Here is a 15,572-nt window from a genome sequence, read left to right as displayed (position 1 = left end):
ATTATTCACTTCTAGACATTCAACTTTCAAACAGGTATGCTCTGTATTAAATATCCACATCCTCCTTCCCTTTCACTCAAAGGACATCCGGAAAGCAAAAAGATGCAACACAAAATTCACACATAAGGATAATTATTTGTGATAATGGTGATAATGATCCCTATTTCTTTTTCTGCTCTTATAAATTTGCAAATGTCCTACAAACTAAGTGTATTAAATGAGTCTGTGAAAGTTCATACAAGTCCCTAGTATTATTTTTTTCTTACTCTCTAGAAAGTGCTAGCCAGGTAGCTCAAAGCAAAATAGAAAAGACGCAAATCATTCATAGGACAAGTGTTGAAGCAACTTTCAATTACTGAATACATTTTTAGCCATTTAAAACTAAAAGAAAAGTAACGTCTGTAATCCCAGCACTTTGGGATGCCGAGGCAGGTGGAACACAAGGTCAGGAGATCGAGACTATCCTGGCTAACACAGTGAAACCCCATCTCTACTAAAAAATACAAAAACAAAAATTAGCCGGGCGTGGTGGCAGGCACGTGTAGTCCCAGCTACTCCGGAGGTTGAGGCAGGAGAATGGCGTGAACCCAGGAGGCGGAGCTTGCAGTGAGCCGTGATGGCACCAGTGCACCCTAGCCTGGACAACAGAGCAAGACTCCATCTCGAAAAAAAAAAAAAGTACCAAAACTCTTGTACTCTTTTTTTATGATTTAAATTTTATTTTAGATTTGAAAAGTGAGATATATATCACTTAACAGTCAGGAAGCGTGTAGTAAACTCAATCTTTGAACCGACGTTACCTAAAACATGTTCGTTTTCTTTTTAGAGATTGTAATGAATTCAAACATATTCATTAATTTTATAGCAGTTATTTTGGTTTCACAGTGAAACATAAAAAAGTTCTATCTTAATGGAAAGAAAACGAAGTAGCTATCTAAGTACTTGATGAGAAGGAATTTGTTCTACTGTTTTAAGTGCATGAGTGATAAAGCAAGACTTAGAAATATTTTTGTTAGACCATTTCATTTTAATAGTATTTTCTATTAAAACAGAAATGATCTACAGTAAAATAATTCAAAATACCCTTCCTTCTGAAGGTGATTTCCACATAAAATTGTAAATTACTATGATCTAAATTTAAATAAAATTTTCTATTGATGTTAAAAGTTTGATAATATACAGTTTGTTAAAGTGTTTTGGTCACTATTTGGATACTATCGACTTCAAACCATAGGTGTTAAAATGAACCAAAGTCTTTGGTTTATTTCTATAGCTTTTTGTCTAATTTGATTAATAACTAGTATACCAGTCAGTCATATATAGTCATAACTGGCCAACCAAGGTTTACTTGGTTGGAGGGTGACAGTTTACCCTTTAATACCATCTGATTAAAATACACAAGATGTTCTATACAAATAACAGCAAATTATTTATTTCTAACAGCATAATTTTCCTTTTATAGGAAGCTCTCAACATTAATTTGGAGCCACATTTTAATTTTATAATGTAATCATTCAGTAAATGGCCATTAGATATTGGGTTATTTGGAAAATTGTAAAAACTCAGATTTCTGACAATGTCCTTTAAAATAATTAACTCAACTGGAAACAGTAAAACAAGACTTAAAAATACAAATCATAAATGAATATTCAAATGATTGTACAGTGAAACAATTGTATGCAAATAATTAAGAACAGTGACTATAATAAAAAAAGTTTAACAGATTTGACATCAACATTTAAAGAATATAACTTACACATATGAAAATAAGCCATCAAAACTTGAAGCTGTCAAATTGTGAAAAACAGTAGTAAACAATGAAAATCACTTACTCATTGGAAACACTGAAAAAGGTCATGAAGTCATTTCAGAAATGAAGGTACATTAATGAAAAATAATCATAGTTTAAACTCAGTCTCACCTCACCTTTAAGAAACACACAGTGTAAAACAGCAATAAATGGGATAATTTATATTACTGCAATAAAATGCAAATATATGTATTGTATACTAGCACCCTCTCTTCAATGTATACTTTAATCCAATAGCTTTCTACCACTAGAAATTTATCATAAGAAAATAATGGTGGCTTACACTTATAATACAAGCTCTCTTGTAGGCTGAGGCAATAAGGTCAATTGAGCCTAGGAGTTTCAGATCAGCGTGGGCAACATAGTGGGATTCTGTCTCTACCAAAAAATAAAAATAAATAAAAAATACCAATCATAGTGGCTGGCACCTGAAACCTTGCTGCTTGGGAGATTCATATGAACCTAGGTTGATTTGAGAAGGAATATCATTTGAGCCCAGGAGGTTGAGTCTGCAGTGAGCTACGATCATTCCATCACTGCAGCCTGGGCGACAGAGCAAGACCCTGTCACATATAAAAAGGAAAATAATTCAGAAGGTGCACAAAAATATATAAAGATATTTCTGAAAGCTGCATTTGTAATACTGCAAAATCAATGCCACATTGAGACAGGGTACCAAGATTAAAATGGAGTCACCAGTGACAACTGAAATCTGGAGTCAGAATGCTGTATCTAAGTGGGACGACAGTTTCTCTACTGCAGCTCACCATCACCATGCAGCAGAGTTGCTCTATTACTTCTGAATTTTCCACATTCTTACAGAAAAGCAGAAAATCCAGTTTTTAAGACAAAAATCAAGTTACAAGTGTTGACAGAAAAATCACTTTTAAATAGTCATAAACAGTAACAACACACTATAACAGTAAATCTAATTCAGTCTGATACCAGGCTGTACCAATAGATAAAATGAAACTGCCTAATATTAGTAAAACAATTGTATGGTACAAAAATACTGGCATAAAAATGTTCATAGTAAATTCATAAATGGAAAAACCAGTCTGTTTTATTTAAATCAAAAGGAGCTAGATGAATTGCAGACTACAAATTAATAGTTATACCTTTCAATTTTAGAATTAATCATATATTTTTCTTTATTTTTTTGAGTTTTCATTATTGCAATGTATTATGCTGAAATTAGCCAAAAACAAGAGTAACTGTCTGAGTGATACAGAAATTTCTAATGAGAAATAAGATGTGTCCCTAACAAACCCACCTATGAATCAGTTTGAAGGTAGCAAGAAAAGTTTTATCACAGTCAGGGAGAATGGGAACCTGTGACATGTGGCAGTGATATATTGATAACACTGTGCACTGAGCTGACTTGAGAAATATTTGTACCTAATGATTTCCAGTGTCATAAAACATAGCTAAGAACACTGAATATTAGCACGGTTGATATTTGGTCCCTACAACAGACAGTATGGTGGTTAATTTTAGATGTCAACTTGAATGGACTAAGGGATGCCTGGATAGCTAGTAAAACCTATTAAAGTATTATTTAATGTAGTATTGTATAATATACATTAAAAACATTATTACATTACGTGTATTATAATGTAATACATTATAATGTATTAAGGACATTATTACATTAATACATTACTTAGTATAGTATTACTTCATACATTAAAATGGTAACTAAGCTTGAAGAAGCCCTAAGCAGACAAAACCAGATAGACCTCTTAACCAGCCTCTCAACCTTGCTTGCTTTGCAAACATAAACAAAACTTCAGGTATTTCTTGTAAATGCCTATATGAAAGAAAAACAGAACTTTCTTTTTCTTTCCAAAAGGAGTATTTACTATGGTTTTCCTGTTCCTGTATCACATTACTCACATTATACACTGAGTGTGTGGGAGAGCAGAGAGATTTTATTTACAAGTTTCAGATCAAGAGAGCATAACCAGATCCCAGGTTAAGACTTTACATTACAGAATACTCATATTGGTAATACTTGAAAGATATACTCTTCACTGTAATTGTGCAAACAATAAAATACTCTAAAACAATATGCAGTGTGTTTGTAAAAGGCCAATAACATGCTTATAGTTTTGCTGTTGAAAAACTACACAAAAGCAAATGACTAGAACAGTAGACCAATTAGTATCAGTAGAATTGTATCATTCAACATTCCAATAAGCTTGAATGTAAGATCTGACATAACCAGATAATTCCAGGGCAAGGTAATCCACTGCATTTACATTCTCTTTCTACCAATTGGTGCAAGCATATCCAGATAAATGATATTGATTCTACATTATTTTAGAGTGAAATCACCTAATAACTTCTTCAGTACTCTTTCTTTCCATTTTTATCCTAATTATTTGTCTGATAATGATCATTTAAATTGGGAAAACTCTGATTACATTACATCCTTCAGTTCAAAGTAGCATTGGGTAAAGACATTTTGGCTGCAGACAAATCACTCTTTCATAGTCATCAGCTTTTAGAACATTCTGAGATTTTATTTTCCATCTAAACTTTTCAATTAATTTTATTCTAACTTTTAATTGATGTTACTGAGTAGCAAAGGAGCCTGAAGGACACTGCTTTGTTTTGAAAAATGAAGAAAGAAAGGCATGTAAATCCTATAAATGTAATTCTAATTAAATCAAGATAAAATATAGTGTTTATAAAAAGAAATACAATTATTTCTAATAACTATGCTTTCATTTCAAATAATTTTCAACAAATTAGTGATGTAGAATAAATACAATTCCAGAAGAATCTAGGATTTTTTCTATTGCATTGCTTTTTATTAAATTATAGCTACTTGAAGGCTTTGAAAAATTGAACACCAGTAAAACTGCCCTTCTTTTGTTGATATGTTTTATTTTCTTGTTTCAGTTTTTGATTCAACTAGTCATTCACCAGAAAAATTTACTTAGGTCATTCTTTCTTGGTCATCCTTTCATAGCATTTAATGCAAGTGTTACTTGTTGTAGTCTTTTGTCTATGAATCTATTAATGCTGAGAAACTGAACATTCCTAGGAGTGTCCTAATAGGAAAGAAAAATTAACAATTTCAGCTGTATTTTTACTTAAATAAATATTCATATAGTTTGCCTTTCAGGATCACGACAAACACTTTGATTATGTAAGAAGGTCTTTGTATACACATCAAACTACCAAGAAGTCATATCTGATTTTATGCTTTTCTACTACTCTTCCCCAAAACACTTGTTCAAAATTTTTACTTTTAAAGGGTCTGAACTGTGTGTCAAGCACTGACATCAGCATGTTACTTGAATTATCTCATTAAAGTCTTGTGATACTCATGCGGTATTAGCAGTGAAGAAACTGAAGCACAGAAGCTTCAGGTAAAATGTCCAGTTTTAGAGAAACTAAACAGTAGAGTCTGGAAGACCAATTACTGACCTTGTACAATTGCCCAGTATTGTGTACTGACCTAAAAAGGCCTATGAGAGATCAACCCATTAAGATCCATGACATAAAGAAAATTGTTTGTCCTACAATATCCCAATCTGGATAAAAGCGCATACAGAGAATATGCTTAAGCATGATGACAAAAAATTAGAAAGAACTGTGAATGCACTTTACAAAACAAAAAGGAACACAAGGGAAATTGGAACCAAGTTAAAAATTACATATGTTCATGTACACATAACAAAAGCATGATCGTAAATAAACTGAGTCAACACTGTACTATGAAGGTGAAACTTTCTTTTTAGGATAAGCTAAACCTTGTATAACTTGTAAAAAAATGCAGTCATGTATTTTTATGTACTAAACCCAATATTTCTTTTGGCTTATATACTAAAAACAGGAATTTCTTCTTGTAATGAAAAAAAACCACTGGCATCAAGGAGTAACAAAATTAATGTCTTAGAATGTAAAATATAGAAGTACCAGTTAAGGTTTTTTTTTACATAATACATGTGGAAACTGCATCAGAATTTTTAAAAACCTACAGCGTAATTGTTTCTGACAATAAGCAATCACATTCTGCTGGAGGTAACTTTAGTAACGTCAAGCAAAAGTCTTAAAATTATGACAAGTGGTATTCGTTTAAAATACTCTCAAGAGCTCTTAGAAATCAAGAATACAGTATCTGGACCCTTGCTTTGAATCCACACTCAATCTCTTTCTAACTGGGAAACTTGGGACAAAGTTTTAAACTTTCCTGAACATATCATGCCTAGCTAGTAATAAGTTTAGAAAATACTAGGGGTTTATAAAGTTACAAAAATCAAATGAGTTAATAAATGTAATGTGCTTAAAGTAATAACTGGCACAAAATAATTATAACATAATTCATTATTATTTTTAATATCTAAATTCTCTAACTTGGAGCTATTTTGAACAGATAAATATATATAATTAAAAATTTCTAATACATGTTTTTCATTACTTATCATGTAGAAAACTATAGCTTTCCAGATGAAAATATAGTATCTAATGTAGAAGTCACATATAATATTTATTAAATTGGAATGCTATCATTTTAAATTATTTTGAAGCTCATTAAAGTAAGTCTGAACTGGCCAACTTTTTATTTATTAATTAAATGTTTGCCTAGAACAGTTAGTATCCTTTTCTAAGACTTAATTCCCAAATCTACAATCTTTCTTTTCCCATTTGGAAATGGGTAGGAATACTATTCCTTTCTTGCCCATCCCTTTCTCTATTTTCATTATAATAACAAATATGCCCTTGCCTAAGCATATGCCCACAATTAACAATACAGATTCACTGTACTGTTTCACCAAATTTAACCTGTTATTTTTGGAAATAGGATGTTTAAAAATGGTTTTGTTATTCCTTAATACAGGCCAAATGTCATCAGTATATAGTGGTCCAGATGTATTCTAAATATCAATTAAAAAACATTCTTTAACCTAACAACACACAACATATTTCAAAGAGTGAATAACTGTGAGAAGCTTGGAAATTGTAGGTATTATTGAAAAACTATTTTTTTTTTGCGTATGTGTTACAAGCATTTGCATAGGTTATATGTTTTATAGCTCTAGTTATAAAAATAGAGAATGAATTATATTCCCTCACATCTGTACAAAATGGTCAGCAAGAATACACATCTACAGAAGTTTAAAGTATTTACTTTTTTTTAGTTAATTCATGTTTCAGAACCTTAAAGACAGCAGATCATAATACCCATTGATTATAATGTCACATTTCAGTTATTATATTATTATATTTACTTATTATAACTTTTAGAATTTTAGGCGGAAAACAATAATTCTGAGTATAAAATTTGAATATTTGTACCCTAAAAATTTCCAATTCCATTTTCAATAATTTAGTAGAATGTTTCTTAGAGAAATGAGAAGACATTTAAAAACATGAAGTACTAGGTTTTCAAGTATATTGTAAAGCCATAAATAATATATAATCTAGCAGTGGTATAATAATTAATATATTATTTTTCAATTATATTAAGTTTTAAGAACTCGATGCTCCTAACATTTTTAAATAATACTATATAAAATACAACTCAAATGATATCAGCTCAAATTCATGTATACATCTTCGCAGGTAAAGTCTTTTAAATTAAAAATAATTTAAAATTTTGTCATACATTTATGAACCCATTTTAAAGAACATGATATGTCATGCAAATGTTAATTTAATACATAATGCATTAGTAAAAACTGTTCTGAATATATACATATATTATGTTTATGTTAGAAAACCATTTTTAAACAGCAATTAGATTGCATTGATTCATAAAATTATTAAATCACAGCATTGCTAAACTCAATTTTTACTCTCCTAAGCATATTGGAATCTATGAGAATATACAGTAGAGATAGTAATTTGAATAGAATTTAACTTACATGTTTTGGCAAAGAAGAAATAAAAACTGGAATATCATGGGTTTCTAACATGCCTATTTGTTAGTTGTCCGTTTAAAAATTTCTTTATAGAAGCATTTTGAGTGAAGCCCACAGATTATTTAATAACTTATTAATTAGTCAAAAAAGTCTGTCCTTGCTGGCAATGTGGAATACACCATAGAGCAGGGGTCCCCCACCCCAGGGGCTGCAGACGGGTTACCTGCTCATGTTCTGTTAGGAACTGGGCCTCACAGCAGGAGGTGACCTGCGGGACAGGTAATGCTGGGCAGCATTACCACCTGAGCTCTGCCTCCTGTCAGAACTCAGAGCGGCATTAGATTATCATAGGCCCAGGAACCCTACTGTTAACTGCACATGTCAGGGATATAGGTTGCACACTCCTTATGAGAATCTAATAACTAATGCCTGATGATGTGAAGTGGAAGAGTTTCACATACCCCCATCCCCCCAACCCACTCACCCAGCCACTCCTGGTCTGTGAAAAATTTTCTTCCACAAAATTCGTCCCTGGTGCCAAAAAGTTTGGGACTGCCGTGTTAAGGTGAAAAAGGGTACATGTGGTAATTATAAAAAAAAGAAAAAGTTCAATAAATATAGGAAAAAACTCTAGCATACATATGTATATGTTGACATATATACTTACATATACATGATTTTTCTGATTTGAAGAATGTATAAAAAATGAGAAAGTGACATTGAAAGCCCTTTTTAAGGATCATTCATAGTTAAATATAAATATACTCTCTCTCTATATATGTGTATATGTTATATATATTTATATATATATACACACACACATTTTATATAGACAGGGTCTCACTATGTTGCCCAGGCTGGTCTTAAACTCTAGCTCAAGTGAGCCTCGGCCTCCCAAAGTGCTGGAATTATGGGCATAAGCCACTGCGCCTGGCCCACAGTTAAATATCTTAAGTCAAAACTTATAATTGTAATTGTACTTCCTTTCTCTTCCTTGCTTCACTCTTGAAAGGAATTCAACCCTGAAAAAGAGGTGGAGACTTAACTGAGTCATTCACAAATAAGAACTTTAGAAAAGTGAAAAAACATAGTTACATGAATCATTTCTAATGATTTGTTCATCTTTAAAGCATAGGCCAATATTTCAATTTTACCCAACTTTATGCAGCTGTATGATGCAGTCCAGAAACATCTTAGTGTAGAGAATTTTTTCATAAAATGTAAGACATTTTATTTAAATTAAATGGCTGATCAACCATAAGAATTCCACTGTAAAGTAACCAAAGAAGTACAATTCTTAGAAGACAATCATGAAACAGTTTTAAGAATTAAAGAAAAGTAATCACTTTTCACCAGGAATCAAACTTTTAGTTGGCATAGCATAAAATAATTTCTCACATTGGCAAAAGAAAAACCTCCAGAAACCTGCAGGCAAATGTCCTCTCCCCACTCCCACTCCTAAAGAAAATACAGGCTGGACCGAGGCACCATGATTTCTCCTGCCTTTTGGATTTGCTGTCTGTACCACAGATGTGTCTTCTAGTCTAATCCCTCTCATAAAACTGAGCAAATGGCATACCAAGAAATGGCATACCAAGACAGAGGATCTAACATGTGTTTGACCTTTCTGAAGCATCTCAAGTCCCTGGATTCTACCTGCTGTTCTCCATATTTTCAAACATGTTCTCACTGAAGTATCACTAGTCCCTGGATTCCACCTCCTGTTCTATATATATTTTAATGTTAATGTCCTATTCTCGTTGTTAAAATGTGAGTTTCTATACAAGTTGTTTCTTATTTGTACCTGAAGACTTTGAATAGGCTCTGGCACTCCCAGACATGGGATATCAGACAGATGCAGGCCTTAACTAGGTCATAGGACTGGACTTACATAGAAGTGGCTGTGGTTTGTGAGACTAGGTTGTTGTGGTTTTGTTGTTGTTGTTTTGTTTTTTCATTTTGTCTAAGGACTTGAAAATCTTCAGGGGACATGTGTGTTAAGATTTGTCTTCTTCTAGTGATCCTCTTTTAAAACACAAATCAGTCCTGTTAAGGAATCCATTAAATCAATATTAGTGTGAATGGATTTTTTTAGGTAGCATGGATGAATTCAATGTAAATGCAAACGTAGTATGTGGAAGAAGACCCATTCTCATTCTGTGAATATAGGACAGGGATGAGAATATATATAACATTATAGTTAATGAAAAATATATGTTTCTGGTTTATGTGAAATCAATTTATTTTATATATATATATTCTACAGATATAATACGAATTTCATCATATCACAGAGGATGAGGAGAGAAAAGATAGGACTGGTGGCTACTAGATCCTCCTGGGGGATTATTTTTTAAAAGGCACTCTTTGGCAATAATGGACACTAACACCTTCTGATAGATATCCACTGGCTTGAAGAAAAAAAGTGTCAGAAATTTATCATTGGAGAAAAGTCAATGTTTCCATTAGTATTAATGTAGCTAAAGATGGCTCAAGGGTAAAATTATTCAAAATACTATGCATCACAATAGTGCCATCCTGTGGACTACTCTCTCACCCCATGGGGAAAGGGGCTATGTCAAAGTAAAAGGAATTTCTAGAACAGCAAAACAAAATTATTTATATTTTTTTACGTAGAAATTGATTGTGTTTGCTATCGGTGGTGTAATTATTTTACAAAGAAGCCCTTGAACTATGGCAGAAATTCTGATTGTTGTGTCACTATGTGTCAACCTCAATATATCAATCGTAACGCCTGTGATTTGGGATTAATATGAAGCAAAAACAAACTTCTCTTAGGTTAAGTTTATTTTCCAAGATTTTAACTAGTTTCCTAATTTTTTCCCCAGGTTTCCAAATTCTTAGTGTAATACCAACCAAATATCAAAAGAGATTATTAGAGTTTCAATAAAAAAATAAAGAATAAGCTTATAATTCACATTATTCCATTACATGCATTATTAGAGAGGACATTTCATTAAAGCATGCAAGCTGCATTTTTTTTTTTTTTTAATTTCGACATGTAGATAGTTTAAACTAGAAGCCAGCCAACACTTTGATATAGCATAAGACAACTGGGAAATGTCAGTTGAGTAAAGTGGTTATTTAAAGAAAATAAGCAAATACAATATTCTTTTTGTCTATTGATATGTGATGCTGTACTATTATTGGGCAAACTTTTTAATTAGTAGAAAACTCTAATGCTTACGATCACAAAAACATGTTCTGTAAAATAGCACTGTATATGAAAATAGTACAAAAAGCAGAAATTAGAACTCTGACACTATAGTGTCAATGAACATCACACAGATTGAATACCACGGTAATGAATGACCAACATCTTTAGGCTGGAAAGAGTGGGAAAAATTAAGAATTTCATGGAGATGTTATTTTCAAAAATAGGCTCAATAAAATGACCTAACTCACCATTGGGTTCAGAATGTGATCAATCATCTCTTTCACTTTTATGTTACCTTTGTGAAGTTTTATTAATGGAAATGAAGAGATGTACTAGAAAAAAATGATTGTAGGCACTGTTAAATTCACTTTCTCTTTGTATAATTTCATGAAAGTGACCTGAACTGCTTTGCATTAGTAGGGAAAAAGATAAATATATAAATACATGAAATTAAAAGGTGAGAATAAAAAATAAAAAAGTTGGTATCTATCCAAGTGAGAAAGTGATAATCATAATGTTTAAAGTTATCATCAAACCAAACCCATCAGTACACTGATTTTTTTTTAACTTAAGATTTTAATAATGCTGAAACATTTCTGTCACCTCAGTACTAGTGCTTTTTAGTTTAAATCTCAAAGGGCCACCATCCAAGGTTGCAAATATACAAATGATAAAACTTTGTTATTTGAGAATGCCCATCTTCTAACAGGACAGCCATGACAATAATAATGGCATTGATAGAAGAAAACAAGAAAATTTCAAGAAGATAAATACTAGGGAAAGTTTTTTCATTAAAATGCAAGTATGACACCCTCCCTCACAAAAATCAAGTTCATTAACACTAAGCCTGTCAATTTCATAGAATACTTCTTGAACTAGGAGAACTGGAATCACCTATCCTGTTAGATATGCAATTAATTGGACCCCCTTGAACCAATATCTTGCATGTTAGGAGTTGTAAATCTCAATTGTTAAGCATCTTCAGGCACTAAAATTTGAGAAAAACTGTTCTAGAGCCTGGAACTAAAGAGTTTATTTGAAAGTCAATAGTTACAAAGGAGAGCTGTTTCTTCCCTCCTTGGGATTCTCAAGTCTTTTCAAAGCATTTACCAAGTGAAGAATCCACCCTTTGAGATAAACCTGCTCGTGCAGATTTAAGATAAGGTTGATTTCTGCTGACGATAATCCATCTTCTACACACACACACACACACATACACTCTCAAACACACAATGCTCAGAGTTTTGCTTTATTTCCTCATCTTCTACACTGTCCTAATTCTCCTTCAGTACAGTCCATCTTCCTAATTTTGTCCTACTCTCACCACTTTCATGGTACTCTGGTCTCCCTATACTCTCCATGTCCTCCAACACACCTGGATCAGCAGGAAGCCTAGGCATACACAGTATATACCCAGGAAATGTATAAACTATACTGTCAGGGGATTCGTTTATTTTAATTCAGGGCAACCCAACTGTGAGCTGCCCTAAGGGGAAGAATACAAGTAACAAGGGCCATTGCACAGAGGGAGATTTACGTTCAGACTGAAAGCTACAAGTGTACAGAAGCAAGAGAGAAAGAAAGAGAGAGAGAGAGAGAGAGAACAAATAAATAAAATAAAAAAGCAAGCAAGCACAAAGCAGCAGCAGCAGTTCAAGTTCCAGATTCCACTAGTTGCAGTTTAATGTAAAGGGATCCTCATAGAGGAGAGATGTTATTGAGGCCAGATCTTGGACCTTGCCTCCCACTGCTTTATAGGATATCCTGAAATCTACAGCACACATGTGTGAAAAAGTGGATAAAGCTATCTAATATTATTCTACTACAACAAATGAGATCAGAAATAAAATGTACAGTAGTGTCTTTATGGAACCAAGTATTGCAAGATCCGAATACTAACGGGTTCATTTATTTCACTGATTACCGTATGTAGATATGAAATTCCAGGCACTGATTTTTCATTAAACCACTCTCTTAAGGTTAACTTGTGTCTCTCTCTTTTCACCTATGAATCCATATTCTTGCCATGTAAATTGTAATACTGATTTTTAACATTTCCCCACAGTTCAAAAATATTGTTTGCCAAAAATCAAGGGCCATTTCTAATAATTCATGTAATTCCTGTTATTAGCTAATGTGTAAGAGTAGGGAACAATTAAACATGCTGTATACAAAATCTTACCATGCTGAATTGCACCCAAGATATTAGTTCAGTCATCCTCCCAATTACCTCAAAACTAAAAAGGATCAGATACTTAAATGAAAAACTTCAGGCAAGGTAGGAAAGAAGTCTTTTATCATCCCTGTATATTGCAAAAGTGTTCCATTCTCTCTAAATTCACATTATATTTATTAATGAGCAGCACATGGAAAGAAAGAAAATGAGAGAGAGAGAGAAAGAGAAGAAGGAAAGAAGGAGGGAAGGAAGGAAGGAACGAAGGAAGGAAGGAAGGAAGGAAGGAAGGAAGGAAGGAAGGAAGGAAGGAAGGAAGGAAGGAAGAAAGGAAAGGGAGGGAGGGAGGGAGGGAGGGAGGAAGGAAGGAAGGAAGGAAGGAAGGAGAGAAGGAAGAGAAGAAAAGATAAAGAAGGAAAGAAGTCAGGATGGTGGGAAAGTGAGAGACAGAAAGAGAGACAGAGATAACGATGAGAGAGATAAAAGAGAGAAACTCTAATGTCTTTGATATCCCCCAATTTAAAAGATAAGGATGTGACCCCTCCCCTCCATTTACATATAATGGAACAAGCCAAGTCTCCATTCACTACATGTGGACATTAAGAAAACTTGCATAGGGAAAACTTTTGGGGGGCAATGAAGGTGATTTCTGAGCTGCCACTGCAGTTGTATATGACACTGACATTTTTTCCCATAATTCTTGCCCACAGGAAACACATCCTTTAAGAAACTGAATAAAATCAAGTTGGACATTCTTAAAATCTACAAGGTATCAACTTCCCTGAGAAGCTCACATTCCCCCAACACAAACATATATATGTAAGGAGCAAGGCATTCAGGCGATGAGCTGTGAAAGGTACTTCCACCTTGTGAGGGTGCCAAGGATTTGGTTATTCCTGAACCTGGATCTGAAAAGCGGGGGTGGGGTGTGCGATGATAAATGAGGGTGAGAAGAATGTTTCCATGAAATCAGACACCCTTTTGGAATCTGGGCTGAGAATCAGGATCCCACCCCCTTGCCTACCTCCAGGCTCCAGTAAGCAACCGCTTGCGTCCTCCCCTGTGTTCCTTCCGCAGCAGCGGACGTAGGGATCCCGAGCAGCCAGGGAGCTTATGTCCCGCAGAGAGCTCCTGCCAAGCGCTTCTCTCTCGACTAGTTACCAATTGAGAAAAAAAGGGACAGAGACACACAACAAGGATGGTGATCAAAATCCAGTGTCAGGCACCAGTGTCCCAGAAGGTTCCGGCTCCTCTTCTGCGCCCTTACCGGGTTCTTTTCGCCTAGCAAAGGGTCACCCAGGGAGCCCCCAGCAGCAGATCCTTCCCTTTTGCTCCTCCTGATAGCGCCAATCTTCGCCGCCACTGCCACACTGCGCGCCCAGCTATCCACTCACCGCACAGCGAGAAGGCCTGGCGGAGACAGCGCGGGGGGAAGATTAAAAGGATAGATTTTTTGGAAGGGTAAGGGAGAAAAACTTTGATGTTGTAACCACACACAGGACTGAGAAGAAACCAAAACAAGTTGCAGCTTCAGGAGCTGTGAGGACGTTTTCGCCAGCTCGGGAAAAAACAAAATCACTCCCTACCAAAATCAGGGGGTGTAAGCTCCCCGCTACTTGAGCGATCACCGAGCGCACCTCGCAATCTCTGATCTTCGAACCTACTGAAAAAGCACAGGGCAGGGGGAGTCCTGTTGGTTCACGCCCGGGGTGCGAATACCAAAAGCGCCTCCCGCTGGAGAGGCTGCGGGGAACTCGAGGCAAAGACAGGAGGTAAACGCTGCGCTGGGAAGAGCGAGGGGAGTCCGAGCTGCCGCCTGCAAAAGCAGAGACGCGTCTCCCTTTGGGCAAAGTGACTGCTACAAAGTCTGTTCCCTCCTGCCCAGGGACAGAGACATTTAAAGGCCTGAACGGACGTCAGCACCAGTCGAGCTCGCTGGGTGAGCGCCAGGTCTCCCCGCCCCACGGATTGTAGCGCTCATAGGGCGATCTGATGCTCGCGAGGTAGAGTAGCTTACTTGGGGAGAAAACAGAGCTGGTGGCGCTGCGGAGTGTCAAACCCTGAAGCCCATCGTCAAGACGTTATACCGGTGGCAGTTCCGCCGTGAGTGCACTTGTCGAATTGAACAGAGCCAGAGCTGCGTGGAGAGGGGTCTGGCCACTCTGCGCGCGCGCACCCAATATTGGGTTACCAAGGAGCTCAACACCTGGTTTTTAGAAAAAACAAAAAAACACTTTTCTCTTTAGCTCTGGTTTGAGTCAGTATTCTGATTCGTTTCTCAAAGTTAGTTGAAATCCACCGAGATGTTTTTTACAAGAAAGGGATTAGACTTTTCTCTCTTGAAATTCCAATCAAGGCAATACTCAATCTTTCCTTAACCTCCACTGTCTGCTTCCTAACTCAGAGTCACAATGGATGAGAGTATTCAAATGTCTTCAAATAACCATTACCCTGCATTCTAAGGCGATTTGTGTACTGAGAGACCATTGGTAACTTAAAGAGACTTTGCACAAGGAAGTTGTATTTCTTATAGTA

General features: G+C 35.1%; 1 long non-coding RNA gene across 1 annotated transcript in view; it reads right to left on the bottom strand.

The window, feature by feature from the left end:
• The window catches only part of LOC114669989 (uncharacterized), a 364,550-nt gene extending 349,418 nt beyond the window's left edge, over window positions 1-15,132 (bottom strand). The window contains exons 1-2 of the long non-coding RNA XR_003719382.2: window positions 14,305-15,132; window positions 14,062-14,190 (exon numbers count right to left, since the gene is read on the bottom strand). This is a non-coding gene — a long non-coding RNA (uncharacterized LOC114669989). The remainder of the gene's footprint in view (window positions 1-14,061; window positions 14,191-14,304) is intronic.
• Window positions 15,133-15,572: the final 440 nt, after the last annotated feature.

Source organism: Macaca mulatta, chromosome 9 (genome assembly GCF_049350105.2).
Source record: "Macaca mulatta isolate MMU2019108-1 chromosome 9, T2T-MMU8v2.0, whole genome shotgun sequence".
Lineage (NCBI taxonomy): Eukaryota > Metazoa > Chordata > Mammalia > Primates > Cercopithecidae > Macaca > Macaca mulatta.
This window is presented reverse-complemented; position numbering and strand designations above follow the sequence as displayed.